Source organism: Anser brachyrhynchus, assembly GCF_964034855.1.
Source record: "Anser brachyrhynchus genome assembly, chromosome: 26".
In the NCBI taxonomy this organism is placed as follows: Eukaryota; Metazoa; Chordata; class Aves; order Anseriformes; family Anatidae; genus Anser; species Anser brachyrhynchus.
In genome coordinates this window covers 3,532,477-3,551,519 of record NC_137719.1, presented here as the reverse complement: position 1 = coordinate 3,551,519, position 19,043 = coordinate 3,532,477, and the positions used below count along the sequence as shown (strand labels likewise).

General features: G+C 37.5%; 1 protein-coding gene across 1 annotated transcript in view; it reads left to right on the top strand.

The window, feature by feature from the left end:
* Positions 1-14,827, top strand: part of LOC308182997 (uncharacterized protein) — a 230,889-nt gene extending 216,062 nt beyond the window's left edge. Inside the window, exons 34-37 of the mRNA XM_080568459.1 lie at positions 4,002-4,188; positions 9,924-10,014; positions 10,176-10,296; positions 11,729-14,827. The gene's annotated coding sequence lies outside the window, so the exon portion shown is untranslated. The remainder of the gene's footprint in view (positions 1-4,001; positions 4,189-9,923; positions 10,015-10,175; positions 10,297-11,728) is intronic.
* The last annotated feature ends 4,216 nt before the right edge of the window (positions 14,828-19,043 follow it).

The window sequence follows — 19,043 nt, the reverse complement described above, 5'->3', positions numbered from 1 at the left end:
CAAATGCTCCTCATTTGTGAACTCTGATGATGGAGCTTATAGCTGCGTAAAATGTCCAGCACAGATCTTCTGCAGTCTTAGCTTCCCCTTAGGCCTACAAAATTAAATAGGACTTTGTTGCTTAGTAGTTATACTGCTCTCTAGTTAGGAGTCAATGATGCGTGTGAGCCTATCTGTGAATGAGAAACAAAGATCAATTTTGTTATTTCCAAAGTATATCCAATTGGTTAAACTGTGAGTTGTAAAACTTAAGTAGAAGGTTAAAATCTTACTCTGCAGAAGATGCAGTACAACAACAAAATAAGCTTTAATAATGACACGAGTTTGAAATGAAGGGATTAGTCTGCTTTCCCATGAAAGCTAAGGGAAAGAAGCAACTTCAAGCAAAACAAAATAATTTAGGGGCTGGAAAACAAAAGCTAAAACTGCTTGGAAAAGAAGTAATAATTGAAAGGTTCTGAAGTTAAGTAAGAACTGTAAAGATTAAGGTGGCAGCTTGAATATCATGAAACAATGAGGGATAGAGAACAGATTCTGTGTTGACTGTTATTACTTTCATTTTCTTCTTGTGCTGAATGAAGGATAGTCAGGAAAAAGGAGAAGTGTGAAAATGAAGCAAAAATGATGCAACAATTTAGGGGAAATTTATGAAGAATGTTTCAGAAATTTTCTTGGTCTCCTTGTTTATTGTTGAATATTTAGGGGTTCCCACAATGGCTTAAGGACTTAGTTTTCTAGCACAAACAATGTAAATGTTTACTTCCTTGGACTGAAGATAGTAAAGGAGTTTTACTTGGAGCTTAGTCTCTTCTACTCAGGATATGCTGGCAGTTGTTGGCATTACCCCCACTGGACTTGGGGAATGGCAAAGGTTTTTCTTTTGTTTACGAAGATTATGTTGTGACTTTTACTGCTATCACTCAATACGTGATGTGGGACTCTTGGATTTTAACCTGGTGAAGATCTGGACAGGCTCTATTATACAGCTGTCACTCATCACAATTCAAGTACCTATTTACAATGCAAAGTCACAGCAGAAGCATGCAGCCAACCACCGTTTGTAGTCTCTCCAATTTTGAGCTTTCTTCCCGTGTAAAAAGAAATAGTTGCAGTTTGCCAGTGATTTATGCCCAGACATTTTTAATCTGGGTACTCTTGAGAATTGTTTTAGTGCTATCACACCTCTCTGATCCATTTTCTCTGGAAAATCATTTCTAGATGGTAAAATTGCTGAGGAGAGAGATATTAGGAGAAAGGAAGGTGTTAGTGATGGAAAAAATAGTAACATTTATTTCCTGATATAGATAGCGATTTAAGTGTAATTCCTAGTGATAGACCAATTTCAAATTCTGGTATCCCCTAACTTTCTAGGGGCTGAGGGTATGAGGAATCCAATTCTGTAAATCCTAACAAATATATGGTATCTTCACTGTGTATTATTTCAGATTTCTCACATACTCCAGGACTTCAATGAGCTGAAGTTTTATGTTTTCCAGTTGTATTTTACCTCTGCTACATGTTACATCACAGCATGAAAGACAAGCTGTGTTTATGCTCCAAAAGAACACTTGATGGTTTAGACACAAGACAGGAATTTTATTGCTGAAATCTATTTTTTTTTTTGAATGTACATCCAGAAAAGAATTTGCTAGAAGGAGAAGATGCCATAGCTATTCCCCTTGCAGTCTGACCGGAAATCATTAAATATGCAAGACCCTGTTGCACATTGAACTAATCTTGATTGAGAAAGTAAAGAAAAAGACTTATGTAATTACTTCGTTTGATCTTAGAGTTATGAAGCTCACCAGCATCATCCTTTAGTTCAGTTGTGGCAAAAAGAAATTGTGTAGACCTGATTTCCCCACCATCACCTTTTTTTTTTTTTTAATTTTATCACGGCTATTATTCTTATAGAGATGTTTACTGACTTTTTGTAATGCTGGAATGGAATAAAGGAGTCTCAGTAGAAATGAACTTTAAAGCTTGGGTGATGTATGTCTCTATTATACATTGCAATCAAGGTATACTTATTTTTATTTTATTAGCAGTAAAAAGGGTATACACAAGAGGTAGTTGAGTGGAAAACTGGAAGCACAGATTTTAGACACAACTGTTTACCACTTAATACTCATTATGAATACTTGATATGCAAAAATCTTGTTGGCTTTTTTTTTTTTAAATCAGTTGAAATTAATTGTTTGTTGTCGTAAGCATTGGCAGACGTGTATGCAGTAAAAGCTAATGTTTCACAAAATTTAAAATTGAGGTTATAAATAAAAACTGTTCTTGCTGTGGTTGAAATTCTAGTTTGTGCTCTTAGTCATTATTGACCTGGAGGTTAATAATGTTGTTAGTTATGTAAATGTCACATCTTGGATATTTCATCTTGGTTCTTTTAAAAACGTGTCTCCTTAGAAAAATCTGGATTTATTATCAGCAGAAACAGTATAGTTCCAATAAGCTTTTAAAACTCCAATGAGTCTTTAATCTCTTACCTTCTTTTGACCTCCTAGGAAAACTGATGTAGGAATTCTGCAGCAATCCTATTGTAACTTCAGAGAAAATCCTAATTTTCTCTGGAGCCTACTACTGACAATATTAAGAATAGATGGCCCTGTGGTTCAGATCAATAGATAATATCTTTTAGTGCTGATTTAGCTTTATGACTGGAAAGGAAAGCAATTAAGTCGGGTAGAATTGGTAAGTATGCATACATGTGTTCATGGAAGTGACAGTTAGATGACCTGTTTTTCACGACAGTATTGAAATAGTAACGTTTGAAGTAGATATCAAATGCTATCTGAACAGGTACCATAATCATGTTAAAACAAGTTGAATCTCAGTCAGTCAAATAAATATTCAGTTGATTCAGTTCATTTCCACAACAGTATTGTACACTTACTTCATTCCATCACTTGATGATATTCAAGAATATATTTTTCTACAGATAGCCAAGAGTTTTTTCTTCCTCAAAGCTGCTTTTAGTGAAAATATCATTGTTGAACTCTGGCCAATTGCACTGTTATTTTAAGACAGTTTTCAATATTTATTAGTTTTCCAAATCATTATGAAGATCTAAGTCAGTGGGAAGAGAGAAATCCTTTAGAAAGAGTTATAGCCTGACCTCATTTCTTTGGAGGAAAGCAGTAGCACAGGACACAATTTACAGTTACATCTCTTTTGATTTCTAATGGTTGAGAATGCTGTCATGTCATTTATTGTGGAGAAGAGGAGGCTCAGGGGAGACCTTATTGCTCTCTACAACTACCTGAAAGGAAATTGTGGGGAGCTGGGGGTCAGCCTCTTCTCACAGATAACTAGCGATAGGACAAGAAGCAATGGCTTCAAGTCGCACCAGGGGAGGTTTAGTTGGAAATTAGGAGACATTTCTTCCCAAAAAGGGTAGTCAGGCATTGGAATGTGTTGCACAGGGAGGTGGTGGCATCACCATCCCTGGTGGTGTTCAAGGAAAGGTTGGACCTGGTGCTTAGTGACATGGTTTAGTGGGTGACATGGGTGGTAGGGGAATGGTTGGATCAGATGATCTTAATGATTCTATGTACAGGTAAATGGACAAATTCTAACCTATTTGTTCAAGATTAGACAGGAAATGTCCAGGAAAATCTTGGGTAGGCATGTATTTTTATGTCTGCATATTTATCTTCCTTGTGAAATATGCAACTCATTCAATATGGATTTAAATATTCTCTGAGTATAGAGACAGTGCCTGGAAGCCAAATGTATTGAAGATTGCAAAGAAAATGGATCTGCCTTCTACAGAGTTTTTGCTTCCCCTGCCTAACCCCAAAGTTTCCTGGCCATTACTTCATTATTACGGGATGGCAATGAACAAGGTATTTGGCCAGCAATTGTCACGTCACAATCCTGGTGTCTAACATCATATCTGCTTTTCTTAATACTTAGAGAAGTTAGTCCTCCAAGATTGTTAAGCCAATCTTTTTTTTTATTTTTTTTTTTATTTTTTGTCATCTGTTTTTTAGTAGCAAACCTTTATGGAGCTGTAGAACAAGAAGAAGCTGTGTTATGTTGAAACCCATTTGGCAGCACTTCAGTTTTTTCATACATACTTCCAAACTGCTAAAAGGGCCAGCATACCCTGGTTCTTTAACGGTCTCTGCATGATGATGAATCCACGCCTGTAAAGTTGCTGATTACGTTCACTCTGAGGTACTTCAGTTCTTAATGTTGGTTATGTTCATAAGCACGGAGTGATTGAGTAGCCCTGTCCTGCCTGAAAGACCAGAAATACGTAGGTCTTAATGAGTTATGATGAAAGATAATGCATGAATTCCAGCAGACTGCATGATCTTTCCTACAGAAGTGGCAGCTAGGAAGTAGGACCCCTTTTGACGTTAAAAAGACATGGCAGCTGGAAGTGTCCCTGAAGACACAACAAGGGATAAAGGCTAACTGGGGAAAGCAATAAGTTCTTTTATCACTTTGAATTGCACAGGTGCTGAGAAAGGGTCGAGCTTGCTGAAGTATCATTATGTGTTACTATATGCCCTTAAAAATAGCAGATTTTCTTAGCAGCTATTACTGATGATAAATATTTATTTCTACTTTAAAAAGAAATGCTACCGCTGCTGTCTTCAAAATGTCCTTGAGTAGATTTTTAGTATGACTTTAATCAAATGTCATTTTAACTCTAGTCCTATTCTGCAAATCTCTAGTGAAATTCTATTAATTTTCAATTAAACTTCAAGTAAACCAATTAGCATTTTCATTTCTATAGAGCAACAAAAGCAGAATCTGTAATGAGTCTATCCAGTTGTTCACAGAGGAATAAATGGTCTGGATAGATTTCTCCAGTGTATCTTTCTGTGAAACTTTGTCAAGTATATTACCTTTATCATTTTCTCCTCTGCTTTAGGTTCCAAATTGGATTTCTTGTGGTATACAAAACTGTATTCAGCCACCTCTTTCCCTAAGCTGTATTTCAGTATTCTTTCCGTCTTCATTGCAAATATATATTTTTTCTTTAATATAGTAATAATAGTGTGTTTTCACCATAGTCAAAACAGTGTTTGGCTGTGGTAGGCACTGTAAAACCCTTCTTGTCCTGAACAACTTCAGGACCTCAATTTGACAGATGGCAGGAGAAGGAATTTTGTCTTGCGTGAATAGAAGTGTCTGAAATACCACAGCTGGAAACAGACTTGGACCCTGATCTTTTCTGTCTCCCTCCACTATTTCATCTTCTTCCACTTTCTCCTATTGCTACCTTCTCCTCACATAGACATGATCCCTGTCCTGAAGTGCTTCATTATTAAGAATATATTGTCCCTGAGAGGGAATCCTAGAGTTCTTTCAGAATATCATAAACTTTCATCATTATTTTAAGCTTGCAGATGTCTGTAGTGGTCTGCCTCTCCTTTAATGTTGTGCTAATCTAATTGCCGGGTGCTGCAGTCCCATCCCCTCACTTGTGCCAGTCCCTGTGCTTCTCTGACCCTGCACAGGGCTATCACAGGTCAGTAAGCTAGCAGAAAGCTAATTGCTTTTTTGTGGTTGGATCAGTTTTTTTTTTTCTTTTCTTTTTTTTTTTTTTTTTTGGTGCCAGGTTAGCTGGGTAAAATGGATCCACTTAACCTGCTGTGGAACTGCCGCTCAAGTCAGCAGCCAAGCTGCAGTTACGCTCATCTCTTCCAATATCTTTTAAACTAGAAAGTGTGAGAGAGAGTTACCCTGGCTGAGCTCCGTGCTGAGCACAAATGCCCAACCCAGGAAACTGGTGTGTGGAGGTTCCCTCAGGAGTTGAGGGGATTGTGCTCTCTGAGGGACATGCAGAGCACCTCAGGTAGTACCTACTGTGAAATCCTACTGACAGAGCTAGTCTCAGTGACTGCAGAGGATATCCAGGGAGCACAGCCACCTATTCAAGTAACACAGCGAAGAAATTTTGCTTAAGTGAATAGAAACTGGACAGCCCTGGGATCACAGACGTGGAAAAAGGAGCACATCTCTCTCACAGCTGGTACTAGTTAGGCCAGTAATACACTCAAACCATTAAGTCCTATTAAGTCAACTTCTAATCTTCCTATTTTTTAATCAAAACAGACCAAAGGTTTTGTTTTTGAGCTAAACCAGACTCAGTCTTTGTTAAAGTCACAGTTTGGTGCCTGCAGGTTGTTGTCTGGAGAGCCAGCATTGGCTTGTGAGCATCTTCACCTGTTGCTTTTCTATTATTTTTTATGGTTATATGAACAAAGCAGGTTTTCCCAAACATCAGAAAAATGCGAGTAGACAACATGCTGAGGCTTTTGTAATAAAGTTATCATCTCCAGTAGAAGCTGACATGTTTGCCTCCATAATTTAGATGCCTCAAGGTGCTGCGCGCTGCTCAGAAGCAACTCTGTCTCCAAACAAATCCCTAATTAGGATGCCCTGTTTTCCAAAGCATTTATAAGTTGGAAAGGGGAGAAGAAATAATGTTGTATGTTTTGACAAGCTTTACAAATACCCATCGAGAGCACCTCTGTTGTGTACCCATTGCTTTGATGTGCCAAACTCCCAGCAGGTCACCCCTCTTGTCTCTGTGGGGAAAAAAAAAGTGCGTATTTGTTTCATTTGCATCCACTGGTTACAGCCGCTAGATTTTGCATCTACTGCCTGTGTGGTTGTACCTTACCTGTGAAAAAGCCTTATTCAGTCGAAGGAATAAAGGGACCAGAGTCAAACCTTGGAAAGGCCGCAGCTGGAGCTGGTTGTGGCGCTGGTGAAAGCGGCCTCTTCACAGGGCAGCTGCGGTAATGGCTGACTGCTGGGGCTGCTTGCACGTGGCTGAGCAGGTTTGTATTTGGTGAAGGTAAATCCCTCTGCTCTAAGCAAACTCTAGGTGCTGGAGCTGCTGTGACTTGCACGGCCTTTGTCTGGTTTTGCTCCCACCTCTGCGAAACAGTTGGTGGCAGCACCTGAACAGGAGAGAGCAAAGCTGCAAATGTTGTTTCCTGGCCTGCTCTCTAAAGCCTGAAATGAGAGTCTCAATTTTCTGTAGCCTGTGCTGGGTGTAATTGGCAGGGGTTTGGTAGCATGGGGGGCTGTGGGGCCAAGCTGTGTGAGAATTGGTCAGGGAGCTGGTCAAAGATGTTTCCAGCAAGTTCTGGAAACAGAGCAGCTGCCTGCCAAAACTTCAGCGGGTTACGGGAGCTTGGGGCACCTCTGAGGAGACAGGTTTGGGACAGGGCAGGAGATTTGAAAGGAGACACTGGAGCAGAGAAGGAGGCAGCAAAAGTGGAGATACCTGATACGTAGGGAAAGGTGGGGGGAAGGGTGTGAGGACATGGACCCCAGAACGTGCTGCGGGTTGTGGGGGGATCCAGCCAGAGCGGGTGGAGGGAGTTGGAAATGAGGAGTGGCAAAAAATCGGAGCAGGGCCCTCACCCCAACCTCGAGTGGGATGCTTGCCTCAGCAAAGGGACTGAGTGTAACATGGGGCAGGGATAGGGGACTGTGGAAGGGGAGAAAAGCTGTCTGGTGTGAAGCTGAGGAATTTGTGCAGGTCCTCCTGTGATTTTTGGTTATTTTGCTCCATACCGAAATCAGTAATTAAAAGTTAATGCTGATGGACAATAAATTGAGTTAAGTGAAATTCCCTAGCTTAAGACAGTTTTGTCTCTTGACTCTAGTCCTTGATTCAAAGATGGAAGAAATGTAGTGCCAAACACCCAAGTGAGATTTCATAGCTTGCAGGTGCAGAGATAAAAGTTTTCAAAAGCTCTGAAGCAAGTCTCAGTGGGATGTGCAGGTTGTTAAGGTATGCAGCTCTTTATAATTTTATTTGTCTGTACTATCAAGAACCTAAATACTTGTAAACAGCAAAACGTTTGTGGTTCAGAAGCCCTAAACGTGTTTTGTTGAGCCAAACCTGCTGGTGTAACTGAAAGGAATGGAAGTTTACTAACACGTTTGGCCCTTTCTCATTACAGCTGATGTAGACCAGCATAGTATTATAAAATGGCTGTAACTTTCTTGTAGAAACAGAAGGAATCTTGTGACAGTAAATAGAGTAAAGAATGCGTGTGGCTGGGCAAGAAGGGATTTTTGCAATATTGGTATGCTACTTAAACAGACAATCGTGGGGAACAAAAAATCCAGACCTGTTCTTTACAACATAGTGAGAGGGAAAATGCAGCAGGAATGTATCACAGCCAAGAGGTCAGGCAGGTTACCGGAGGAAGCACAGCAGTTGGTTAGCCAGAAGTCTGTCTTGAAGCTTGAAAAGCAAGACTAAAGAGTAAAGAAAAAGCTTGCTTGCATCTTTCTGATATCCAAGTCAAAAGGATTCCCCAAAATGTAAAGCAGCACGTGGCAATGACACTTGTGATCTTGTGTTGCAGAGATGTGACTGACTGCTAATGAGCCAACAGTTGCTGTATATTCCACCGACCTTAGTGAAAATCTTTCTGCTCAGCACCTATGCCCTAGGGCAGGCATCCAAATGACATGCAAGTGGGCAATATGACAATTAGCGAGCTCTTCTAGGCAGGTAGTACATGTTGAGCATAATAAAATTGAATCGACATCTTGGAGGTTATGGGTTTTTGATGACTCTGTTCCTGAGGTAGTAGTATTTCAGTTTGAAGGTACTCACCAAATCAATTAAAATTTTCTTTATACCATTAACAAAGCTATTAAGTAACCTCATGAGACAAAAGGTGGAATATATTGAGTCAAAAGGTTGAGGTTTTAAGGTTTTTCTTCATTTTGTTTTACTTTTGGCTGCATAGCTGTGTTTGTCTGGGTTCAGTCTCACTGAAGCGAGAGATTGCTAAGTTATGCTGCTGCAACTGAGAGGAGCATCCTCTTTTACGAAATAAGTTCTGTGCAAATCCTTTTTCATTTTCTTTTGGCATTTGTTGCAGCAAGATAACTTGCATAGCTTTATGCAAGTTATTAATGCTACTGCTAACGGGATTGACCTTACATTTGACAGAAAGCCATTCTAAATTAGTTTTGAGTCACGTTTCTTTGCATGGTACTGGTTAAACTTGAAAGAAGTTAGTTTTGTTTCCTTTTGTTTGTTTTGGAATCTTAGGTACCTACTTCATTTCAGCCTGACAAGTCATATTTGTGAAGAACAGAATTCTGTTTTATATGAACATAAGGAATTTCTTGACAGTCTTAATACGAATATGCTACTATTATTTTAATAATGGCATAATGTACGGTATTATGTTGTATGATATGGAAATAGGGCATTATGTGGGGAAATTGGGACAATTGTAAGGGCTTCTCTTGTGCTTGCTTTTGGGGTAATATTCTGTGGGTTTGAAACTAAGAGAAATGTTTTTGATTTAGGTCTTAAGTAAACAGTTATGTCTTGATGAATTTCAGTGGTAACACTGAGATCTTGATTATCTCCTGACTTGTCTAGTCATTTTTATTAGTGTGAAATTGGCATGGGATGCTAAAGTATGGATGTAGCAATGCCTTGTGGTTTAGACTACCTACACAGTGAAGCATTATAAATTGATGGTCTTTAGCGGACTAACAGCATTACTGTGACCTCTGGTGTTTGGAAATATTGATAATAATAATAACATTTTGAGAGACACTCTGTGGTCCCCTGGTGAAAGTAAATGTGTAATTAGATAGCTGAATTAATAATGTTGCACTTGAGTTAACTGAGATGACAAAAGGCTAAAAGAACTCCCCAGGGACTCATGACAAGTTCATGATAGAGCTTAAAATGAAACCTCACTGCCTTCTTGTTGCCACTAGACAAAACTGATGATTGCTCTTTTTTTTTAAAAAAAAAAAAAAAAAAAACTTTTTAAGGAGGGTCCATATGTTCCAAAATATGGGCTAGGCAAAATGCCAAGCCTTGAAGGAAAAACAGCTTGGCATAAGTAGTATTTGCATTACATTGTCCTCAGTACTTTTCTGTCCATCTCCTGCAGATTGACAGGGATGCTCTTCAATGGGAAATGTACAGTGTGGTCAAAGAGCTGAAGAGCATACACAGCTCGCTTTGCAAATTCTGCTTTGAAGGTAAGTAATATAAACACACTTCTGTAAATCAATTTAATTTATGTAATTGAGGAGACAAATTAGAGAAAACAACCTAGTGACAAACTATTGTAATTACAGAAAATCATCCAGTGAACTAATTGAAGTAATAATCTATCAACAAAATTTATACATTTACACAGCCTGCTACATACAGTAATTACAGAGGATAAAGCTGGTGAAATGCTGTCTTCTTCTTTACAAAGGGAGAAATGAGCAGAAGTCTGAACTTTTCAAGGCTTGCTTTTTGAAAGTTATGTGAAGGTAAGTTCCTATCATGCCTCTGTTACTGCTTAGAACAGTCAGTTGCAGGCAGAAACTCTGCTTTGAACATTGGGTGAGGTCTTAGAACCAGTGAACTCTTTGGAAAGTAATTTTTGTTTGATTTGCATACCATTAACAGCGTGTGATGTGAGTTTTAATAGTTGACAAGTGTATCTTATGCACAGTGTTTTCCCCAGGATGTTCTTGCAATATTAATTTCTGGGCAGTGATGGTCATAGTTAATGATTTATTATTAAAATTGGTTAGTTAATAATTATTACTATAATTGATCATTTTGAGTAAATAAGCTATTTATTTGCATTCATGATGACTTTTTAATTCCTCTCTCTTGCACAAGGAAAAATGAGTGGGAGCGGAGGTAGTTCTGCTTAGCTACAGTTATTTTTGACATAATGTATAATTACACCTATAATTCCATTTAATATCATGCAAATGAAGTAAATGAGATGAGGTGCAAGCATGACTTCCCTACTACAGGTATCCCAACCTTCTGACACAGGCTTGATGACTGGAATGTAACAGATCAAGTTTTTACTTTTGTGCTTATGCCCTACTCTGCAACTGGGCCTATCATGAAAATTAAGACCATTTGCACAGTAAACAGCATTAACGATTTAAAGGGTGGAAAAGGGAACGGAGAACACTGCTGCTCTACTGTAATACTGTGAAACATTTCTCAATGGGCATGCTAGGGAAGAAATACCCAGTGCTGTAAAGTTAATAGAAACTGTAGCACTAAGAATGCTCCACATAAATACTTTGCAAAAAGCTGATGGTATAAACAGAAGAGAGGTGGAAAATGCTTGTGGGGACTTGTTCTGGTTCCCAGCAGCTAAAATTTTTATCTTTACAACACACACCAAGACAGTGTCAAAGACAATGCCAAGACAGAGTCACCATGATAAAGCATTTACACGTGTTCTTTGCTTGAAAAAGAGCACAGAAGCGAGAAGAGATTATGAACTTCAAAGAGGTGCCTTTAAGCTAGGAATATTTATACACTAGCTGTCAGAAAACAATTCTTCCCTTGCTAACACAGGAACAGTCTTCACTTGAGCCAAGTCTCTAAATAAAAGCCATAGAGGTAGCCAGTCTTGAAACTTTGAGTCTTGGCAATTGGACTGTTGGGATGTCACTAATGTCAAACGTCATTAGTGCAGTAAACGTATGCACGCATGCAACAGTTGTTTCTGATGTGGCTCTGTGATTCCGTTGGTACATTTGCTTTGCTCTCTAGATACATGTGTCACAGCTACAAACACTAACAGGTTGTTTTGAAAAATTTCAGAGAAGCTCTGGTGAGCTGAGGCAGTTCACTGGCTTCTTGGAAAAAGATTTTAAAAAAGAGGTGGTTTGGAAAAAGGTTTTAACCTATTTAGGTGTGTTTTTGTTTTTGCATTGTTTCTAACAGCTCTGTGTGCCTGGAGTATAACGCTGAGAACACCATTCTGGGTGCCTTATAGCATAAAACATACCTTGCTATGTGACTTGGTAAGAAGCAGGTTAAATGCTTTCAAAATACGGTCTGCTAAGCAGCTTTCCTCTCGGCTTCAAAGCTACAGGGTTGATTTTTGGGGAGAGGGAATGCTGGTAAAGGGTGGAGGTGAATTGTTTACTATCGTCTCATCGAATATCTGATTGAATGTGTAGCATTGCTAGAAGGTCAGAGAAGAACAGAAGAGAACAGAAAGAGCAGAGGGATCATTATTTTTTCAGTGGAAGCAGAATTAGGCCACTGTCCAACAACACTTTTGCAAATGATTTTATTTAAGACTTCTGAGCTAATTTTACTGATGTTATTCAGTATCTTGTTTCAGAACTAGCTCCATTTAAATCAGAGTATAAATGTTTAAAACTTTTGTGATGTATTTCTTCATCTTGAAATATTCATGTTATAATTCTTTTTGTCCTTGTATTAAGTACATGTACAGTACATAAAAATATATTGGATAAATATTGGACCTTTCAAGTATTTCTCTGCTATACTGGTCTCCTTGTGTTCCCTGCTGTAATTTGGCTTACTCTCCTCTTTGTAGTAAGATTTATAATTGGAAACTTTTTGTGGTCTGTGTTTTTTTTTTACCCTTGCTCTACAAAGAAAAATGGGCAACATGTAGCCATTCAGTAAAGCTAAATCTGATTTTTGTAAGAATTATGCAAAAAAAAATCTAACTTCTTTACTGAAAAAGCATATATCTACAAAGCTTTGAGTTATACTATTGACTTCTACTACAGTGTAAAGTGGAAAATAACATGGGTAAAAGTGGGAGAATAAAAAAGGAGGGTTGATAAGTGCCATTTTTTCCCCTTACGAACAAAGCTTTACACTTGGCCACAAACCTCTTATTTCTTGGTAATGTACATTTAGAATGATTTAAGAGTACTTAAGCATTTTAGATACGTATTGCAGTATTTCTGAAGCTGTGCTCTTTTTCTGTGGTTTTGAATAAATGAAGTACTATCTTAGGTATTGTCCTCCATTACTGTACTATCCGAGCAACTCTTAATCTTTTAATGTACTTACTCTGACAACACCCCTGTGAGTTAGGGAAGTTCTGTTATCCTTTTCAGAGTGAAAAACTAAAAAACAAAGAGGTTCAGACTGAGATTTTCTTTTTAGGCTCTTTGCCTTGACTTGAGTGAGAATGATGTTATCAAACTGTGTTCTCTGTTTGTATTTAAGTTCATTAGTGATGCAGTAGTAATTGGGGCAATATCTGAATTGCTTAAAATTAATTTATGGAGGTCAATGAAAGTAGAATAGTTTTTTTAGCTTTTATCTGAAAGCTAAGGGGAAGGTAAGGGAAAAATATCTATCACACTTTTTTATGTGTTTGAAATATCTAGATTTATAGATGTACTGTAGGCTGTTTTTTGGAAAGGGAGATTCCTGTACTGGTTTGAATTCGTCCTTTTTGCAAAAGACAAGTATAGCTTGAACTGCTGTTTAGAGGAACTAACTGGGAGTTTGGGGGATTATGTGACGTGGTGCCTGGGATGCCATACTGACACTTTCTTTGGCTTCAAGATCTGAAATCATTTAAAGTGATTTCTCTAAAAATGATAGGGAAAATAGAAAAACTTTTAAGTAGAGGTGTGTATCGCATCGGCTCATCATTCTGCTTGGGTTTAACTGGCCTTGTGTAGGAACCAGGGAAAACACACTCAGCTTTCTCTAGTTCTCAGACATGAGACGTGAGCCAACTAACTTGTGAATGACTGAGCGCCTACAGTTTGCTGAGGTTTTTTGGTCTTTTGAACAAAATTGAATCCTTATTTATATGATTGTTCCCTAGAAGTGGAAGTTGCATGGTTTAGGTTCCTGTCCTGCATGTATACCTAGCAGGATGTCACCATCCCTTTCCTCTCCTCCAACAGAACTGGCAACTCTTCAGAATGACTACACAAATATATTAATTTCTTCTCCTATCTTTGTCATATAATTTGACTGTACATTCCCAATGGAGCCCTGATTTAAAGTGATTTCTAATTGCTAATAAACTGTGTAACTAGCTTATGGTTTTCATCATATATAGTTTGAACTCAATGATTTTTTGACCCAGAAACAAGATTTAAGCCAATTTAATCTGATTTTAAACCAATGGAAGTGGAGTAACAGTTATATCTTAACAGCAAAAGGTGCTTTTTATAAGAGTTTATTTTGTATTTCTACACTTACTGTAATGTTCAGTAGTGCAGATCAATTTTGTACTTTGCAGTTCTATTAAAAGTACAGATTTTTGGAGAGCGTAGTGTGCAAGATAGTAGGCTGCAACCAAAACCTCAGGTATTGAAGGGTAGATGTGAAGAGGTGCTTTTGGATGTCAAAAGAAAGAATGTACTAAGTCTACCTGCTCTTTAAATCTCTGTAGTGCTTTTTGCTAAATATACCGATTAGATCACACAGAGCCCTGTGTATCATAATGACCAAGCAAGTAGGCTATTTGGTACTTCAGATAGTTTTCTAAATAAATTTTTCTAGGCTATTCATGGTCCGTGGAACAATTACCTCCCAAGGAGAAAATATAAGAGGGAGAGAGAAAAAGTTGTTCAAAACAGACTGCACACCTAATCTGAATGCAGCAAACCCAATGTGTACATACCTGACAAGAGTAATTAAGCATCCTTTGAGATATATACAGGCCTGTTTTATCTGCTAAAGAAAGCAATATACCGTAAAACCTGATCTGAGATAAGAATTGCCTTGCTTGTAAGCAGCATCATATTTCTCTTTGGCTTATGCAACATACAACAAGGCTTATGTTCTGGATATGAGCAAAACAACAACAAAGTTTTACATTGAGTTTTCAAAGGTGCAAAGCAGAACTAATTATTTTTGTGGGTGTGTTGGTGTTCAACAGAAAATCTCATATTTAAAACAAGAAATCAAATCATAAAACAAAATGCAAAGTTTCTCTTAAAAGTACATTAAAATGTGTTTAATTTGGCTGAAAAGCAAAATATTTTGATTTGGGTATAATGCTTTGTTTTTTCTGTGTTCTTATTTTCTTTCATGTCTTGAGTTTTGCATGTAGCATCTTCGATACTACTGTGGCCAGGAAGTTTCTTAATATGTTTTACCTGGAACAAGAGGGGAAAGAAAGAAGAAGGGGAAAAAAAAAAAAGACTGCCACCACACAGCATCTTTTCTTTGAAATGCATGGCAGCAACTACATCAAACCCCAATAACATATGAGCATGGCTGTTACTACTCTTTCAAACATTTTCAATTCAATGAAACTTTCCAAAAAATACCATGCAGTGAATAATGAGCTGCACTAATAAACTATTTTGCCTAAGCTTCTGTATGCAGCACCTGAGCTGAAGTTGCATGGTAATAAGCTTGGAGGCATATTTTGGGATGTTATACTGAGTATGGAAATATAGTAAAGCTTTTAAGCTCTGGGAGTTCATAAGTTTTCCCCTTGTCTCTTTATTGTGGCAGTAGCCATTTACAACTGCCTTTTTTAGCCACAGGAAATCCTGACTCTCCAACTGAAGAGGTAGGTGAAATGTATTCCCGCTAAAGGCAACATCTGTGCTTCCCTGTGAATCATCAGCCAGAAAGGGTGCTGTATATGCTAATCAGCTTAGCCATGTTAATGGTGAGGAATGATAATTATTTTCAGGTGGGAGTAGGTGCTGTTTAACAGCTAGGGAAGTAAAACTGAAGCCATAAATTATTGCAGGCATCTGCAAAGATATGCTGTTATGAGTTGTCTTTGTTTCTGTTTAGCTGCTTGCCTGAATGTGTTTAGATTGGGACGAAAAATAGGTAAAAACAATGCACATCAGTAAAGTCTTCAGTTAATCAGAATTTGATTATAATAAGAGCTTGGAAATCAGTATACAGTGTTGTTAATTATTGGAAAGATGAAGTTGTATGTTGAGGTAATTGTAGTAAACAGCTCAACTGGAAAAAAAATGTTCAGATTTCAGCCATGAAGTTCTATACTTTCTGCTTGTTTCTATCTCAGTCCATTAATTACTTAATTTATTTGTTTGTATTATGTTAAAGCCTGATGTTTACCATGTAGATAAGTACTTCATTGTGGCAGGAAATTTTTAGACACAAGAGGAAAACGCTCCTTTCTCCTGAAAGACATCCTAAACCTCTGTGCATTGTGTGTGTAGTTAATATTACCCTTCGTGTACCTTGGCTATTTCAGGTACCATATTTTCCAGCCCATCTCAGTTTCAGTTGAAATCAGCTAGCACAGGCCTCACACCGAGTTAATGGCAGAGCCAGCAAATGACTACCTGCTCTTGCAACTGTCTGTCTAGAACTTTTGAAAAAAAAAAATCCTTTCAGAAATGTTTGGGCCCTGGTATTTTTGTGTTTCCTTAAATTCAGGCTTCCCTGCGATTCTTGGGCTTAAGATAACTTAAAGTAGTATTCACATATTAACCTATTCCTCTTCAGTATGTAACAAAGTTCTCTCTTGTATTGTAAATTTTTATCTCAGTTAAATAGTGCCTTAGTGCATAAGCCTTTGACGCTGAAATCATAACGTTCAGGCTGAACATTTTACACCCCTTGAGAATTTTGACATAAAGATAAGCTGCCAGGTGCTAGAAAATGATAAAATTGGTTATTTTATAACTTTATGTGGATGCTTGCACCTACTGGTAAATGAAAGATCTTGATAAGACCTTGATAAGAGCTTGAGTGCACTGAAAATGTAAGATGTTTCACACTATCTTTGAGGTATGTGTATGCACACAGAGTAGTATTAAAGATATTCTGATGAACAAGAACTTGTCTTGTTAGCACAATGATTTGTGAATATCTTACTATGTTCGAATTTGAGCTCTAAAAATTGGTTTAAGTAGTTTATAAAAGCCTCTTGTTGTTTGATTGCCGGAGGGTTGTATTGCAAATAAAAAAGATGGATGTGGTGTGGGATGCTAGCAAGAGATCAAAAGGGCAAACATTTCATTCATTGTGACAGCGTGGTTTGCTTAAGCTATGACTATGCCAGAAGCTGTATAGAGACACTTTCTTGTGATGTAAGGGTATGGATATTTTAGCTTGGACACTGGATGCAACACCATTGTACTTTTTACGTGGGCTGTCTGGTGGACCCTCCTGAGGTTGCGTAGTCTATTAGCTCCTGCAAAGTATCATGGTAATGTAATGTTCAGCATGTGGGGCTTCAGCATCAGTTATGTCTGTGTGGCTTTGTGGCACATAGATAGACACTAAGTCAACGATAAGACTTGGGTAAGATAAATATTATACTTTTTCACCATTGTGATTCAGAATTCTCTCCATGCCAAGTAGTAGATGGGAATATAAAATATTGAATCTGCTTAGCTTTTGTGACCTCGGCAATAACAAAATATCCCCTCTGTGTAATGTTGGAATGTTAAAATATATATTCAACATCTCCCATAAATTAGTTAGCGGCTTTTTGCAGGTGTTGAATTCCAGTTTGAAAAAAGTGTCTGTGGGGGGGTAAAGGAATTGCTTTTTGAACTTTAAAGTTTCTTCATCGAAGTAAATGTTAAATCTATGTATGCTTATGTAACTTGGGTCAATAATTTAGCTAATCTATTTCTAATATCACAATGATATAACAAGCACTTTGGAAGAATTGAAATGCTATTGATTTCTGCAGTAAGTGCAATTTAAAAAAATAATTTGAACTTGTAGAGTCTGTTGGAGCTGTTTTGAATGTGCCTTCTCTAGGGTGACATGGAATGAAGGAATAATTGATTATAGATGTGATGATCTGTGTATTCATGTGTGCTGCTAAAAATCAACTAAAACTTTTTGGTTTGAAACTAAATTGTTGAAAATGATACAATGGTTGTAAGAGTTGCATTACATTCCAGCAGAGATGGAGTAGTAAAGCACTTTTATTACTTTATTATTACTTGCATTTAGAGATGGGAAAACTTGTTTATGGGAAAAATTGTTTATGTTGACTATTGTTAGTGGCCAAGACTTGATTGCAAGGTTGTACAATCTCCCAGCTTGCACTGTGAACTGTAGCCTTAGATTTGGATTTTTGTTTCCTAATGTTCTACAACTGTATTCAGTGACCTAAGGGAAGCCACTCCCTAAATCTGTTCAGAAAGGAATTAAACATTGCATAACAATTGCAATGACTCTGATTTTGAACTAAGGATGAAATTAACCTATATCACAAACGGCATTTGATGAATCTTTAAGATCTTTCTCAAGTCAGTGCCAAAGGCATGAAATTCTTCATTATTCCAGTAAAGTTTTGGAGCTATGTGGTCTTCCAATTTGGGTGTTTCTTAAATTGTATTGTTTCACTGCATTCAATTATAGTATTTTGAGAGGAGCTCCTTAGGGAAAAATTGTACTTAGCAATTTAGAATTGAACAACAGAACTCCTAAGTTGATCATAATTTAAAACTTACCTTGAGATAACACCAGAGAGAAGTAAATTGCCTTCCCAAATATTAAGAGCAAGGTAATGGCTTGAAATACATTGCAAGATAACAGGACTTTTTCTTTGGTAATAAAGTAGGTGTGTGTTCATCAAGTTTTGGCATAGAAACAAATTACTTGAGTTGTTGTCTAATAGGCTGAAAGCATAAAAGGGCCAATTGTGTGTGGCATAGTGCCTTCTATATGGTAAAATTACAGATTTTACAACTACAGATGTGTGACTGTAGGATGAAAAATAAAGGTGGTGGTGGGGTTTATATCCACTTGTTACTCTGCTAATCTGTCCAGTTTCCCTTATCTACCTAACCATTCAACCTACCTTTATCTCAAGGACACTTAGTTATCACATCTTTTATTGTGATCCATACAGATAGCCACAAACTCATAAATTATTGTTTTGCAGTAAGAGAATTACCAGAAAAATATCCATCAGTCTGTCAGGTCTTTAGCTTCAGGCCTGAACCTGATCTTTATTTTTTCAGTGAACCAGAATTTTATTAATAATGCTTTGTTACTCACTCTGCATGTTAAGGTATTGGGAGTAAACACAATTGTATTTGTAAGGTACGGAGACTTAAAAGTCATACAGAATGACAGCTGTTTTTTTTTTTGGAAGTGGACATCACTGCTTTAATATCAAAAATGTTCATAGGCTATAAAGAAGTAATTCCAGTTCAGATATAATCTGTAAAGGGCCTATTAGTTTTGTGATTGCTAGACCTATAGTAGGATTATACAGCAAAGCAGAAAGATTGTATTTGTCAAAAATGACTGAGTTTTTCTCAGAAATCCATACTGCAGG